At 39.9% G+C, this 16984-nt stretch overlaps 1 long non-coding RNA gene across 1 annotated transcript; it reads right to left on the minus strand.

Annotated features, from left to right (window-relative positions):
* Positions 1 to 4284: 4284 nt before the first annotated feature.
* LOC143940883 (uncharacterized) lies at positions 4285 to 16718 on the minus strand. The gene is made up of 3 exons (XR_013263948.1): positions 16557 to 16718; positions 11128 to 11185; positions 4285 to 8109 (listed from the first exon to the last, which is right to left on the minus strand). It is a non-coding gene; the product is annotated as an uncharacterized LOC143940883 (long non-coding RNA).
* Between the last annotated feature and the right edge of the window lie 266 nt (positions 16719 to 16984).

Genomic DNA, 16984 nt, shown 5'->3' on the forward strand with positions numbered 1-16984 from the left:
GTAGGCGTGTCCAGGTCAACTGGCGGTTTTTGAGACGGAACGCAAACCACGGTTGACATTCCTCCGCCAGGGGTACAGAAAAGAAAGCATTAGCCAAGTCTATAACAGTAAATGAGGAGCTATCTGATGGTACTTCTGAAAGTAAAGTATGCGGGTTTGGTACTAGTGGCGTTATTGGGACCAATATTTTGTTTACCGCCCTTAGGTCTTGTACCATTCTATACTTTACTTGGCCATCCCCCAATGTCTTTTTCTTGACCGGATACAATGGGGTATTGGCTGGTGACTGTATTTCTTTTAATGCTCCACTTTTGAGTAGAGCCTCCACTTGTAGTTCTATAGCTGCTTCCTGGGGCGCACTGAGTGGGTACTGTTTCTGCTGGGGGAGAACTGCTCCTGGAATCAGCTGTAGAGTAACCGGGGGTATGGGCAAAAGTCCAACGTCTGCTGGATGTGTTTCCCATAGCCCTTCCGGAAGGCTAGACAGAATTTGATCTATTTCCGGCGAGGGTGTATTGGACAGTTCTGGTTCTACTTCCAAACATTGTATTTTATTACAGATTTCTATACCCTCTGGGTCGTCTCCTATTGCTAAGGTGACCATACCATCTGGATGATAAGTAATGTTTGCTCCTATTTTCTGAAGAATATCTGCTCCTAATAAATTAGTAGGGGCTCCTCTGGAAATCAAAAAGCGTGACAAAAACATGTGATTCCCTATTTTTACTTTTAAAGGTTTAGTCAGTGGGGCATCGGACAAAAGACCGTCATAACCACTTATGGGTATGGTGTCACGGGATGTCATGTGTGGAGGGACTACTGAATCAGATAATAAGCTGCGTGATGCTCCTGTGTCAACTAAACAAGGAACATGTTTACCTTCCACCTTCATCAATATGTGGAGCATTTTATTCTCTGATTCAGCTAGGACTGGGGCAAGTCATGCGGTCGGATCGTCCCTATCATTGGTACGCCTCTGTCTGTAGTCCCTCGTGTCTCTGTCCGTGTTTCCTTCCTGTTCGTCTTTTATTCTTTTCCTACAGTCTCTTTTTATATGTCCCACCTTGTTGCAGTAATAACAGGTAAGAGGTTTACGGGAGGAATTCCCTCCTTCATTGACCCGGGCAACAGTGTTAACTCCCGGTGTCCTTCTGGGTTTAGTTTCTGCTAAATCAGCCTCTATGCCTTGTGCTTTCTGCAACAATGTTCCTCTGTCCCGTATGGCTCTCCATTCGGGAGTACATGCCTTCAGTTTGTCACCTATTTGGGGTACTAGTCCTTCCATAAACTGTCGATTGAAAGCCCTAATGGTGACGGGTAAGGCTAAATCTAGACCTTCGTCAGCCATCATGCTTTCCATGTTGAGGTAAAATTCTGTAACAGTCTGACCTGGGGCCTGTTTTATGGGCGCTGTCGAACCCCTTTCCTGCTGTTTCCCTTGGCAAAATTCTCGTAACTGATTAATAAACAGGGGTCTAGAGTCTATATGACGGGGGTGTATTCCTGGTGGATCTACCGCTGGATCCCCTTGTGGTCTATGTGGAGCAATTTCATTCATAAATTGATTAAACATCGTTAGTGTCATTTTATGTCTACACAAATCTTCCCCATCTTGCCAAGTTGCTTCATGTGTGTCTAGTAATTGTGTCACGAATCTACAGAATGCGGCAGGTTTTGCTACGGGATCAGGAGCATTCTGTATTAATGCCATAAGAGTGTCAGCCGACCAAGGTGTACCTTGATCTTCACAGATCCTGTCTTCTCTGATCCTCCCCTTCTACTACAGTACCCAATCCATCTCCTGATAGAATAGAGCCTTGGGGGCAAGTTGTACATGCTCAGTTTGGTGTGTATTGCTAGAGCGTTTTTTTTTTTTTTGGGAGGGTACGTGTGATCTGCACAGGGCCAATCAACACTGTCCAGACAGAGGGGCAGGGGTCCTGCAGCCTCATAGGACTGTCAGAGGAGAATGAAAACTCCTCCTACAAGCTCTAACCAGACAACGATGGAAGTCATAAGACTGCTATATACTGCCGATGAGAAAAGGTATTTATCCATTTATATTTACTAAAATAATTGCATTTACATACATCTGTGTATTGTGGGAGACCAGATATAGTGAATGTAGGGTTTTGGGTTTAGTAACACTAACACAGTAACACTAACACAAAGAGTTACTAAACCCAGAATCGGCATTCACTATATCTGGTCTCCCACAATACACAGAACATGTAAATGCAATTATTTTAGTAAATATAAATGGATAAATACCTTTTCTGATCAGCAGTATATAGCAGCATTGTGACTTGTATCAGTTCCTAGTAAAGCTTGTTGGAGGAGTTTTGATTTTGCCCTGATCTCCTGTCTGGACATGTCTGGACAGTGCTGATTGGCCTGTGCTGATCACATGCACTCTCCCAAGAAAAGAAAAAGACTCTGTAGCAATACACACCAAACTGAGCATTTGCAGCCCATCCCCTGGCTCTGTAAATATCAGGTTATTTTTTGGAGACAGTGAAAGAAGAGGAGGATCAGAGAAGATAGGATCAAACAGCCTTTATACACAATGCAGAGGATTAACCCCTTAGGTTCCACAGTGAGTATAACAAGCATGGTTTACTGCATATACAGACTGATTTTACTGTTGTGGGTTTAGTAACACTTTAAGCCTACTACCTTTGATGCAACATGTTTATTATAAGTTGCTTTTATGGTACTACAAATAATATCTATGCTAACACAACTTGTATGACTTTATCCTTTTTAAAACTGTATTTTCTAAAACCTCGAAAAATTAAAAACATTGAAAATTAAAAAAATGTATTTATCATTTATTTTTTTATCATAAATGTACATTATTCTAGTTTCATGAAAGACCTCTAGTAGATTTAATAAAATATAAAATGGAGTAATAATATTATGGACATTTTTGTGCACTATAGTATTTGCTGCTGTCCCATTTGATTGGATATGCATGATTATAATGGGTGAAGAAATGTACTCCCTTAAAGAGGACATTCAGCCTACCCCCCTTTCTTTTTTTTTGCCTGGTGGTATTGTAGGCACAGTACTTGCCCAACCACCAGATCCAGCATTGTCCCGCTGGCATCCTTTTGTCAACAGGTACTGCTCGGTCCTGTGCCGCCTTATTTGTGACATCTGGCTAAGCCTGCTCTCCTCCTACTTGCTGAATGAAAGACTAAAAACAGGCCCAGCAAGCTCTGTACATGTCATTCTCCTAGGCAAATGATGCACATGGAGCTGTGAGGCCACGCTCTTGTAAAAAAAAAAAAAAATGAAAATGGTAAATAAAATAAAAAAAACTGCCCTATTCATGTAGAAGAGGGGAGGAGGGGTCGAAAGGAAGGATATTCACAAAGAGGGTGAAGATCTGCTTTATGGAGAGCAGGTAATTTGGTACATATAGGATGTCATCTTGAGGGTGCTACTTCCACGACGCAAAGGGTGCAAATCATTTCCAAATATATCAACTGTGGATCAGGGTCCTAAAATTCAATCCAACAGGGAAGGGATTTTCTATTTTCAAACCAAATCTAGACTTATCACCAATGTTTTGTGAATTATTTTACCTGTGGTTTTTGCTAAATAAAAATTTACAGTTTTAAAATATCTTTATGAGCTTGTTTATCAATTAGTTCTACTTTACATAGACAAAAAAGTCTCAAGACTGTTAAAGTGGTCCAACTAGTTTGGACCTGAACAGAAGAGGATTGCTCTGCATTCCATTTTACACTTTTAAAAAGTGAGGTCTGTTCAGACACCCTAAGATGCTATTACCTCTATGAAACGTACCTACCATTTTAAACTTCCACTTTAAGTCTCAGGAGCAATGTTTATTTATTAAAATGTGTTGAGGATTGTACATTTTTCATTTTAATATGAGTAAACAAAAACAGATTACTGAAAACTTTGATACATTTTCAAAATGTGTATCTCTATATGAAGAACTTTGATTACTTTGAAATAAATCCTTAGCTATACACCTCATAGCAGAAAATTCAATAAAAAACCTATATCCAAACAAAGCATGAAACTGTATAAACAGTGTTTGTCACCTGGTAGCAAATAAAGTTCAACCTTCTGTAATACCAAGCTTAATGGCTTTGCTTATATTGATTTTAAATAACACATATTGCTGGCCTGGAGACCTTCGGTAAATTCAGATCTGAGCAAGTAAAAAAAAAATGCTGATTTGTAAAATTCTATTTCAAAAGATTTATTTTCAATCCCATATCTAATGATAACACATACAATGTACTGATTTAATATTTTTTCTACTCACATTTTTTTTTTGTCTATTTTTTAATATAGTTATGATTTTTAATAATTGCTAAATTGACTATTCATATTGACTATTTAAAACCCCAATAAAGACAAAGGTAAAAATATCTTTTATAAAGCATGGAACAATTGGCATTAAGCAGAAAAATTGCTTTCACATTTTTAAAGGCAGTTAGATAACTCCCTGGACAACATTCCAATATATTATAGGAAGAATATATCTCTCATGAGTCTATCTTGATTCAGTGCTTCTTTTAAAAAGATATGCTAGCTTGAGATGCTTCATACTGACATTGTGTGGTTGGTGTATCATCTACAAAGATATATAGATCACGTTCTGTCATTGTCCATCTCCCACAGATTGTACATTGCATGCATGCTTTTAGCCCTCAGGTCCACAATGATATAATGTATCTATATGTAACTGCTCAGTCAACTAATTAGTGTAGGTCATCTTGTAAATTGGAGACATCTTGAAGGATTGGATTCCAATGCATAGGGTTGTGTTGTATTTAAATGTAGAAACATTACTTTTAATCCAAAACTCTCTTCTTTATACACATCTAAAATAGTTAAGAGTCCTAGCACTAAATCCATGGGATACACAGGGGCTGATTTACTAAAACTGGAGAATGCAAAATCTGGTGCAGCTGTGCATGGTAACGAGTCAGCTTCCAGCTTGTTCAATCAAAAAACCTGGAAGTTGATTGGTTTCTAAGCAGAGCTGTACCAGTTTTAGTAAATCGACCCCACTGCTTCCCACTGCTAATGGTGGGATCCACTATTAATCATGACACTATGAATGTGACCAGTTTTCTTAAACAATAGCCTTGCATTTTGCATTAGCTCAGAGAAACCATGTCAAATGGTTTAGCAAAGTCCAGTTATACTAAATATATATGCACATATCTGTCAGAGCTTCTGCTTATTTTCTCATAAAAGAGTCAGTAGAAGACTACATAATATTATGCAATACTTCATATTTCCATACCTAAAATACATAAAGATGTTAAATATTTTTTCATTGCTGGCCATATAAAAAATGAAAGAAAATCTGTACAAAAACACAATGCAATATCTTTAAAGCCACTTGAGTGAATTTTACATTTTTCCAATACCACACTAATATTGTGCATCTGTTCTAATTTTTGAGGGCATCTAAGCTTAACAATCTAAAGAAAAAATAGGAGGGGGGACTGCCCTTATGGGATTACATTTTAGAGAGATAATTGGGGATGTAAGCTGTATATGAGGTAACAGTGTATGGTTTGCAAACATATAAACAAAGATGGGTCAGTTTTTGAGAAGAAGAATTTAGCACAAATAATAGAGGTGGGTTTTGAAATTGTACTTTAAAGTGTAACCAAAGACAAATCAGTTTTGGGTAGAGTGGAGAGGACTTAGAACACCTGTCCATTTTTTTTTTTTTTTTTTTGCTGTTTGTGCCTCCATTATGGAAATGCATCCTCTCTATTTGTCCTGTTTACCATTATTATTGAAAACTAAAGTATTTAACAATAGAGGGGAGATCTTCCAATGCAGACGTTCATTGTAGTGATCCTGGTGACACCCTGAGATTCCCTTTCTTTGTTGGGATTGTCTCTCATTTGCTGCTTTGGCTATGGGACAGGAAGTGAAAGGAAATCTCCCCAATGGCAAAAAAAACTGACAAGGGTTCTAACCCTCCCTGACTCTATCCAAAATTAGAAAACAAAAAGGAAAACATTTTAATATACTTACACTTTAAACTTTCAGGAGGGTACAGAATACCAATTAAGAAGAAATTATTGAGAAAGCAAGACGTTGGCTAGAAGTTATGGATGTTGCAGTTGAGAAGCTTTAATTTAGGATATCTGGAAATTAGTGAGGAAATGTATAATAGGGCATACCTGTAGAGGGTTTTACAGGTTAGAGTCCAGAGTTTGAGTTTTAATTGAATTATTTAAAGAGGGATTCCACCAAAAAAAATATTAAAAGCCAACAGCTATAAATACTACAGCTGCTGACTTTTAATAAATGGACACTCACCTGTCTCGGGTTCCAGCGATGCCGGCAGCCGAGGCCGATCGATCGCTCGGCTCTCGGCTGCTGCAGTCACCATTCTAGGTGAGGGAATCAGAAAGTGAAGCGAATCGGCTTCACTTCCCGGTTCCCTACTGCGCATGCGCGAGCCGCGCCGCGCAATAGGAAATCTCAGCGCTGTCACTGGGACCCGTGTGTCCCAGCAGACAGCCCGGCAGGGCAAGAAATAGCGTAGACTCCCACGGGAGTCTATGCCCGGAAGTGGGTGAAAATACCTGTCTTTGACAGGTATCTCCATCCCCCTCCCCCCTGAAAGGTGTCAATTGTGACACCGGAGGGGGGGAGGGATCCGATCAGCGGAGGTTCCACTTTAGGGTGGAATCCCGCTTTAAGTAACTGCAACCAGTAGAGAGAATGACAGAGAGCAGATTTAAATAAGTGAGAAGAGTAGTGAGTCAAGCAGCAAACCTAATAATGGACCAGGGTGGCATGTTTGGTAGATAACAGAGCAAATTGTTAATATATTTCAACCTGGAATCGGATGAAAGCAGACCCAAGCATTTTAGCTGTATCATAAGTGAAGGAAGGACAGACTCCAAATATGTTTAGGAGATGATCATAGGTTGTAAAAAAAAGTGTATTCAATTATTATCCCTGTCAACAATCTTGGGAAGCTGTATTTATTAGGGGATAGTCAGCAGTATTTGAGGCAAGGCTAATATCTAATTTATGGAGTTCAATCATTTTTATTATATTGGTTCAAAGTAAATACAATCTAGGTACAGTTGTGCAGCAATTTAATGTATATGGGAAAAACAAAAGCAATTTGTTTCTTACTATAAGAATAATCTCAAAAGAGTAGACTGGAAAATTTCTGTTTGTACTCTGGTACTTTGATCTCAATAAAGTAGTCAATAATCTGATATTTAAAGAGGTTTGTCAGTCTCAAAAAAAATTAATAAAAGTATAATAAAAGTCAGCAGCTACAATTACTGTAGCTGGTGACTTTTAATAAAAGGATACTTACCTGTCCAAGGATCCAGTGCTGTTCTTGTCCAGGCCAGTCCTTCAGTTCACCAGTTGCGGTTAGGACTAAGCCCTTATAGGCTGAAACGCATAAACTGATGTTATCTGAGTCTGTACACTGTGGTTTTTGAATAAAAATTAAGATTCTTAAGAACAACAACTGGTGTTCGGATCATCTCTCTGCATTATCTACTCAGCTAAATGACTGTGTATCGAGCACCCGGGAGCTTTATTATTAATATGCTATATAGGTAGTAGCACTGATTTTTCTGTTTGCAGTTCTTCACCAGTCTTCGGGTCCCCAGCACTGACTCCTTGTAGCTTCACAGCTGGCTTACCATTGTGCATGTGTAAGTTGCACTGCACTTGTGACATGTCCCAGTGGGTTGCAGACAGAGAAGGCATGGGGTAAGCTTCCATTCCAACTAGACCATCTCAGCAGATATGGGAGCGGGTACCTGCCAATACTAAGTACCTGCTCCCTAAACGAAAACCTCCAAAAGTAAGAGGGAGGGGATAAAGTGAAACTTCCCATTTCAGGTGAAGTTCTGCTTTAACTTAATGAAGTTCATATTATATGTTCTGTCCAGTAAAAGTACTTATTAGTTAGAACTTGGACTATACTATATATTATGCCTACACTCAAATACATATAGCGGGATCACACAACTTACTAGGGAAATAGTAGCCCAAAACTAAACAAAGGATGTTGGAACACACAGAGTATGTTCTTAGCTTCCAGTGGGTGTTCTCAAAAATCTGAAAAAAAATTAAAAGTAAAATTGAAATAAATCATTTGCCATCTCAGTCTCCCAAAGAAGACCACCCATCACTCACTGTTTTGGTGGCACAGCACAATATAAGATTTCCCATACACAGGCACATAGAACAGCAATCAATGTATCCCTTTCCCACAATACAAATAAACGTGATGCTGTCCGAGTAACCATTTGATTGATTGTCCCCACTTCCTGTGCCTGTGACCAGCACAAAAGTAAAGGTAAATCTACGATGGCACAGACAACAAAGTAGCATGCATGTAAAGTAAAAACCTTTTTTCAATTTAGATGGAAAAGACAATGGTTATAACCCCTATTAGTTATGTTTGCAGTCTGTGCCACGTTGGGAAGATTTTGCTTCACTTCTTGTCCTAGAGACATAGCAGGAAGTAAAAGGAGATTTCCGCAAAGTGAGAAAATATCCCCTTTTAGAGAGCTGGTACCAGAACAGATGTCCCCATTGGAAGATAGATGTCACCAGCACACCAAGGATCTCCAGGAAAGGTCCAGAGCTTTAATCAGTGATCACATCGTTTCAGCAGATTGCAACATTTCGGAGCCACGCAGGGCTCCTTCATTAGGCCTGATTTGACATGGTTCCAGACGTTGGTCACTACAGCACCCGTTTATATGCACAGCCATTTGTACAGGAATGTGTGCATTGGGATTAGTACATTGTACCCATTGGAATATTTCCCCTCAATTCCCGTTTCTGCAATATCTTAAAAATTTGGGATTTCATATCACTTGTACCAAAGACAATGATTATCTGGCCCATAGTGAGGTGAATCACCCAAACAGGGACACAGACAGCACATTCCACATTCAAAATGTAAAAAAAAAAGTTCAGGCCTTATATACACATTAAAACTTAACAGAGCTGCTAACCATCCCACAATTTATCCCGTTCAAAATCCTGGAATCCTTGGCTTTGGTCCAATGTGGAGCTCTGCACTTTTCCCGGCAACCCTTAAATCAATGCAGGAGCCACATCAGTCAATAGAGAGACTTCCACATTTCACTAGGATCTCTGGGGTTGTCTTGGCACACATGAAAGTATAAGCAGACCATCTTGTGGGTGTTTTGTTTATTGGGACCCTGTTTTTATGGCTCAAGCATACTAAAGATTCACTTTAGGCTAAATAAATCTTAGATAACTATATTAGGTGAAAAAAGGTAACTGTTGTCCCCTGGAAATATAACAGCTACCTAACATCCAGGAAGGAACATGGAATAACACACAGATGCAATTAAAAGGCAATTACTAAATATTCACATACAATGCTACATAAGAGTGTGACCTAATGATATATCCACTGAAGGATCCTTTTGCCAGAACAAAGCATAGTGGTATGTATTATTTGGCATAAAAGTTCAGAGCTTCAAAGTAATTTCCGTTGTTATATAATGGCATAATCGGGTTTGGCACACATCATTTGTGATGTAAAATAATTTTGTATTTAAATTACAAATTAGTGTAAGTGCTCTAATTTTAGTTGTTTACAGTTTAGAGTTGGCATTGACTTAACTGAGGAAGATCATATACACCATAAGGCATTATCATTGCCATATGTACACACACACACACACACACACACACACACACACACACATACACACATATATATATATATATATATATATATATATATATATATATATATATATATATACATATATATATTAGGGCTGTGGAAATTAAAGATTAATTCTTCAATTAATCGATTAATCCTTTTGATCGGTACTCACCTCTCCGCCAGCTTCCGGGTCTTCTGGGAGTTCCGTTGGAGATCCAGTGATGTCATGGACATCGACATCACTGGACTCCTCCCCCCTTCCCCAAGTGCCTCCGTCTGCTAACGAAGAGAAGGGGGAGGAGTCTGGTGACATTGAAGTTCTGATTGAACGTACAGGGGAGGAGCTACGCATGACGTCACCCGCTGCTGCCCTACGGAACTAACACGATTGTCGGCTTTACATGCTGTGTTTTTATCATCTTTATGTGAGTAGTTTGTGTTTGAACATAAAAATTAAATCTTATACTTAAGCGGTTAGCACTTAGATATCTTCTTTCTACCCATGACCTGGCGTCCTTGCTGAGATCTAAGGAGATGTGAGAGAAGTTTATGGTCCGTGTTAACCCTTTTGATACCCACTTGCATGACCACCTGTTTGCACAGGGATCCATGCCATAAGGTGAGAGTGATTAGTTAGTCTGGAGGTGGAGGGATTTTCACGCTACTGTGGGAAAAAAAATTACTTATGTCAGTGCTACAGTTTGAATTTAAAACGTATTTGCATGAACTGTGAAGTTAAGTCATGTGGAAACTAACTAGTATCGGGTGATTGTATATAGTATTTACCACTGACTAATGCAGAGTTGCAATGCAAGGAGGTCAGCTAAAAGTAGTTGGATCTTTATGTATGTTATAATTAATCAAAATTAGTCGATTAATCGATTAAAAAAAAAATTGGATTAATGGAACACGAAAATTGTAATCAGTAACAGCCCTTATATATATATATATAATCAAGTTCTGTACACATTTGTACTGCTGTTCCCATGTCACTTCTCTGCAGATGAAAAAAACGGTGAACCGATATCTCAACCAGTGATCAGTGCACTTTCACTTTAAAATAAAAGTCAGGACAAAAAGCAGCAGGAAGATAACATAATATTACATAAAGGCAATTTTGTTTCTTAGTTCTTAAGAGAGACTCAAAACAACAAGTAAAATCAATTACTGAACTGCAGATGGTATCTAAGAGCTTTAAAACTTTGCTCAAACCAGAAATCCATTTGATTTATCTTTTAAGTGTTTTTTTTAAAGGCAATCTTCTATTTTTAGTTTTGGATAGAGTACGGAAGGGTTAGCTCCTCTGTCAGGTTTTATTTCTAGATAAGGATGGGGAGCGCTAAACTGTTGGATGTGTTGTGATTTGTAACAAATGGTTTATGGAGAATTGTAGGCAGTATGTTAATCTCAATGTCACGTACTTGATAGGAGACCAAAATGATGAGCACAGCATTTCTTGTATCCCCAGCCCAGGTGTCCCTGAAAGTGAAAACAAATGGGAAAGTGGCGCTGTTACTCGATTAACAGTGTTAAGATCTTACTGTCCATTCGGAGAAATGCAGTTCTAATTTGGAGATGAAATAATAATGATTAAAAACCAAGTAGGAGAAAAACATTTTTGTGTTTTCTTAACAAGTCCATATTCCAGGGAAAGCCTTCAGAGGGGAGTTGGAAGCAGACTCCAAGTTGCATGCAAAAAGAGAGAGAGAGGAAAGGCGCCACCAGATTAAAAACAGTTGTATTTGTTTGAAACACACAGGTGCATACATCCACTTACATATAGTTTTGAGAATTTCCAGCACAAAAGTCCTCAGCGGCGTCAGCCAGCATTAGAGAGCCTGTAGATGTTTTTCCCATCAGATGGTGGGTCCCGACCCGCAGAACTTCTAGAATGGTGCTAAAGCCGGACATAGATGGTTTGAATCATGGGCAAGTCAGCTGGGACCAGTTGAGGTTCTAACCATGTATGGGCAGGCCCATTGTACCCAAGTTGTTCGATTGATCATCTTGGGTACAACCGTCCTGTTGGACTTATCATGCGATTATTGTCATCGGCTATAGCTGCTGGCAATAATCACTGCTTGTTCTCCCGGCAGAGACGGTTCCCCACACTGAAAGAACACAATAGCTACTCAGGAGGGATTCCCCCATCAACACTGACTGTGGTTGTATGAAAGGAAATCGTACCATATAAGGGACAGGAGGAAAATTAGTGTACAGAGATGTTGCTTACAGGACCAAGATGGAGCAGGAAGTTCCAGAAGAATGTGCAGGCAGGAGTGTCAGCCGAGTAGTCAGCTGAACCACAAGAAGAACTGGTAGAAGATAAAGAGGAATTCTGGCTAGACTGTGGTTTTAGACTGCCAGTGACACCAGCAGACAGGCAACAGTAGTATACATAGATGTCTGCAGCTGATTCTTAAGGTAGTCCAAAGTAGGCACTAGTAGATAGCATGAATCAGACTCAGAAACAATAGAAGTGTCACAAGCGAAGGCCAAGGTCAGCCAGAGGCAGGCAGCATAGTCCCAAATCATAAGCTGGATCAAGGTCATTGATGAAGCCAAGGTAATAAATTGGTTAAGCAGTACAGCGTAAGCTTTCAGGAAAAGAGAAAAGTCATTAACAAGAAGCATATGCAAAGCTTAGGTCAGGACACAAGTAACAAGCTGAAGAGCAGTCAGCAATAAGTAAGTAGGAGTCAGGCAATCCCTTTAACAGGCCACGTGGCGCCAATGCAAACCCTGGGTGTGTACACATCTTTGCACACACTGCGTAGCACACACATAAACACGTCTAGCCAGGACCCTGTGTGCAAAGCTGCAAGCAAGGATGCGTACACATGCAGATGCCCCTGCCAGCTGGCTAACAATAATTCCCTAATAGTGACTGACCCGATGCAGTTTGTGTTCTGTTGAGGCTCTGTTGAAGCAGGGTATGTGTAAATTCTGAAGCATCCACTACTGGGATGGAGCTTGTCCCAGTACCTGCTATGGCTAGTATGAAATAAAAGGATCCCTATAGCCGCACATCTGCTTGGTCCCTAGCATCAATATGTGAGTGGCAACCTCAGCCTGGACTCCGACCAGAACACACTCCTAACATATTTTTCTCTGCCCTCCAAAGCTTAGTCATGGGGGAGTCCCCATGACTAAGCTCCGGGGGGCAGAGTGAAACACGTTGGATGCAAGGCCTGGTCAGAATCTAGGCTGACGTTGATGAATAAAACAATTGTGGACAGGCTTGTGTAACCACAAATTCCAGCTCCAATATGGCAGTTTTGTCAAGCTTTTTAATGTTCTCACTATCTCTGCTGGGGAGATTCACCCCCTTTATGTGTCCTTCTGACCACCGACATAGTGAAAGAAAATAAAGGAGGACTCCATAAATTTACAATTATCACTGGAGCAGGGAACTTTACATCTTCCAATATAGAAACCAGTTGTGATTTTTTTGTGTTTGTTTTTGTTTCAGTGACAAACAAAATTGGAAGAGATTCATGGTCATTCTGTACTTCATCCCAAAAAAAATATTTATTAAAATATTGAAAAAATCAATTGTAGGCAAGTTCAAGCAGAGCTTATGTGTAGAGACTAATACCTCTTTTTAAATCGATTCTGTGTCATGAGGTCTGCTTTGACCCGATGAATTATTCTGATAAATAACATAGGCATCCACAGGGATTCAGCGAGTGTGCAATCCGTTTCACCAGTTTAAGGTTGGCATGAAATTGAGAACCACACAGCAAGTAAGCTATGTCCCCTGAAGTGAAGCTTGAAGGTCCCAGCATTTGAAAAATAGAATTGTATCTGACCTAATAAGACCATGAATTGTGTATTTAAACTGACTGCACACATTTAATCAATAACACACACTATAACTTTAACTTAAGATTGTTATAGGTTTGCATATAGACTAAAATTATTCCTGGTCAAGCATGTGCATTGCTGTTAAACAATAATTCATGAATGCAGAATGCAGATTGAGTGTTTCATAAATTCATATACAGCTGCTACTTGTCAGAAAATATGTTTTATGCATAATAATTGAAGTTCCAATTATGGTAAATTCATATCATTTCAGATATATTCTAAAATCATAGCCATAAATGTTGCATATTAATATAAAGAGTGATATATGATACACAGATGAATGTATTGCCTATTTATTCTAGGGCTTGTTATTTGTCCGCATATGTGAACTATTTAATACACGCCATGGCCATAAGCAAGCTACCAAAAGCAATGGTGCAAAGTAAGAAAATACTAGCAAAGCACAGTTCATCCTAACTAAAGAGCCTGAGCTTTGCAGTTCAGATCCCCTCTACCTGGCGGCACCCGCTATGCCATCCTGAGCCTGCAGATGGGCAAGCAGAGCCTGGGATACATGAGGGGGCACGTGTGTAGGGGATGCCTGTTATCATAGGGTATGAAAACAATGCACCACACTGCTTTCATCTGACAGCCAGAAGTCTGCTTGTCAGATTTACACACAATCCCAAAGACTGCAGCCTCTGGGAGTGTGTGCAAAACCCCTTGCTGTCAGGTCTGTTTGATGTACTGACCTGGCAGTGAAATGGGTAACTCTGTCGCTAAAATAAAAAATTCAAAGATGTTGCCTCTGCGACATATATGTTTAAAGGAGAGCTCTCCTGCTGAATACTCCACCAATCACTCCTGTGTTATTTACATCTATGCTTATCCAGAACACAAACAAAATCATGTGCTTTCCTGATATGCACAGAATTGTGCTGCCTTTTAGCATATCCGCAGAAGTGCCATTAATTGTAAAAGACACCTCTATGCATTTGCAGATGCATAGATTTTCGCACAAGCAAAACCACCATTCTTAGTGGGGCACGTTTTTTGGAAAAAAGTCAGGGATTTCCTTTCAGTGTTTCACGCATGTAGGGCAGTCTACTGAAATGAATGGGCTGCCTACACATGACACGCGGGAAGGTGCCTGTGTTTGGTCACAGCTGTAGGTGTGAACCAAGTCTTAGAGTGAATCTATTCCTCAACCAGGGTTCCGTGGAACCCTAGGGTTCCTTCAGAGGTTGCTAGGGGTTCCTTCGGCATTGGGCAATTTCTGCCTCTCAGATAAGTTCCCACTAACACCATTGATCTTTTTAGCTATCTGTAAGGAGGTAATTTTTCCCAATGACTACAAGTGTAAGGACCATTCTTTTCACGACCATCACACTAATGTATCATGAGTTGTAGATTTCTAATTTTTAGCAGGGGTTCCCCGAGACCATAGAACTATTTCAAGGGCTACTCTGTGTTGAAAAGGTTGAGAAAGCCTGGCTTAGACAGTTGTCATGCGACCATTCGGAAGATCTTTCTGTTCCTGTTCCGATGGCTGTTCAAAGTTTTAGATTTCCCTACATTTTTATTTAGGTATGGTCACAGCACAAATAGAAAGGGTGAATCCCAGTGGGAACAGAGACAGCGGAACAACCTGACAAAGGTTCAAAGCCTTCCCTATCCCAGTCAAGCATGGCTTTTCTCTGGGAACTCTGATTTCCTTCCACATGCTGGTAGTTCAATTGGCTCCTGTACAAATTGGCACTAAGTAATATGTGTATGCATGCATGTGAGATAGGATCCCTGAAATTGTTATTTAATTCATTTTTAATATTCAAATCACCCATCTATCCATGTCTCTATGAATTAATTTGTTAAGAAATCACTTGAAAAAACACCTCCAGCGTTCCTAGCTGTGGCCATCTTGAGTAAGGGTAGATAACTCATGTAGAATTTACTTCCTGTAAGCCATCTGCCCTTAGCTCAGGAATCGAAGCGGGATTTCTGAGCTAAGGGCAGATAGCTTCCATTTACTAATTCTAGCAGCATATGGGTTAAAACATTTTAAAGTTGATTGAGAGATTTTAGTTCTGCTTTACCACTTGCTTATCAGGCACTTATACCCCCTTCCTGGCCAGGCCAATTTTCAGCTTTCAGTGCTGTTGAATTTGTGCTTCATTTGCAATTGCGTGGTCATGCAACACTGTACCCAAGCAAAATTGTTATCATGTTTTCACACAAATATGACTTTCTATTGGTGGTATTTGCTAAAGAAACTAAAAAAAGTGAAAATTTGGAAAAAAAAATAAATTCATAGTTTGTTATAAAACTTTGCAAACAGGTAATTTTTCTCCTTCACTGATGTGCGCTGGTGAGGCTGCACTGATGGGCACTGATAGGCTTCACTGATGGGCACTGATAGGTGGCACTGATGAGGCAGGACTGATGAGCACTGATGGGCACTGATGAAGCTGCACTGTTGGATACTGATGAGAAGGCACTGGTGAGCACTGATGGGCTTTGGTAGGCGGTACTGAAGGGCACTGAGAGGTGGCACTGATAGTCACTGATACGTAACAGATGAATAGACCCCGATGGGACTTTGAAGGCAGTATGGTAATAAGAGTAAAACCGATTATTTTTTCAAACATAATAAAAAAAGTGATGGGCACTGATAAGCAGCACTGATACATGGCACTGATAGCCAGTACTGACTGGCACTGATAGGTGGCACTGATGGGCACGGTTTGGCACTGGCAGGCGGCATTGATAGGCAGAACTGATAGGTGACACCGATGATGAGGCACTGCTTGGTACTGATAGGTGGCACTGGTGGGCACTGATTAGCAGCACTGGTGGGCACTGATAGGTACTGATGTGGCACTGGTGGGCACTGATAGATGGCACTGGTGGGCACTGATAGGATGCCTTCCCGGCACTGGAAGCCCACGTTGTAGCTGTCTTATGGCTATAGTGCAGGCAGAAAGTGGTTAAAGTATTTATAAAGTCTGAAAACTGTTTTCCATAATGCATTCTAATGACTTACCTGAGATTTATCTCGGTTGAGCGCTGTGCCCATCTACAGAAGCTCATCTCCCCTCTCTCTCTTCTCTCAGTATTGCCTGCAATAAATAACAATAAAAAGGCTTGTTCATTGAAAACAGGAGAAAAACAACAAGAGACAATGGCGCTCAGTAAACCAATGTAGATCACATAATTAAAATTAAAATAATTAATAAAATAATAATAATAAAATAAAAGTGATAAAATAAATATAAATATAAGTAGCGCAAAAGTCTTCGTAAGACCTGTGTCCACACAAAAGATTATATTTTATTAAAAGTACTTGAAATATGGAGATAATCCAATCACTGTTTCTTGTTAGATGGATGGATGATGAATATGTGCACTATCACGGAAGGCTGCTTTTCTTCAGAGTGAAGCCAACTCAGTCATAGGAAGAAAAATAAAATA

Source organism: Lithobates pipiens, unplaced genomic scaffold (assembly GCF_037356315.1).
Source record: "Lithobates pipiens isolate NorthernLeopardFrog02 unplaced genomic scaffold, aLitPip1_a1.2 Scaffold_3, whole genome shotgun sequence".
In the NCBI taxonomy this organism is placed as follows: Eukaryota; Metazoa; Chordata; class Amphibia; order Anura; family Ranidae; genus Lithobates; species Lithobates pipiens.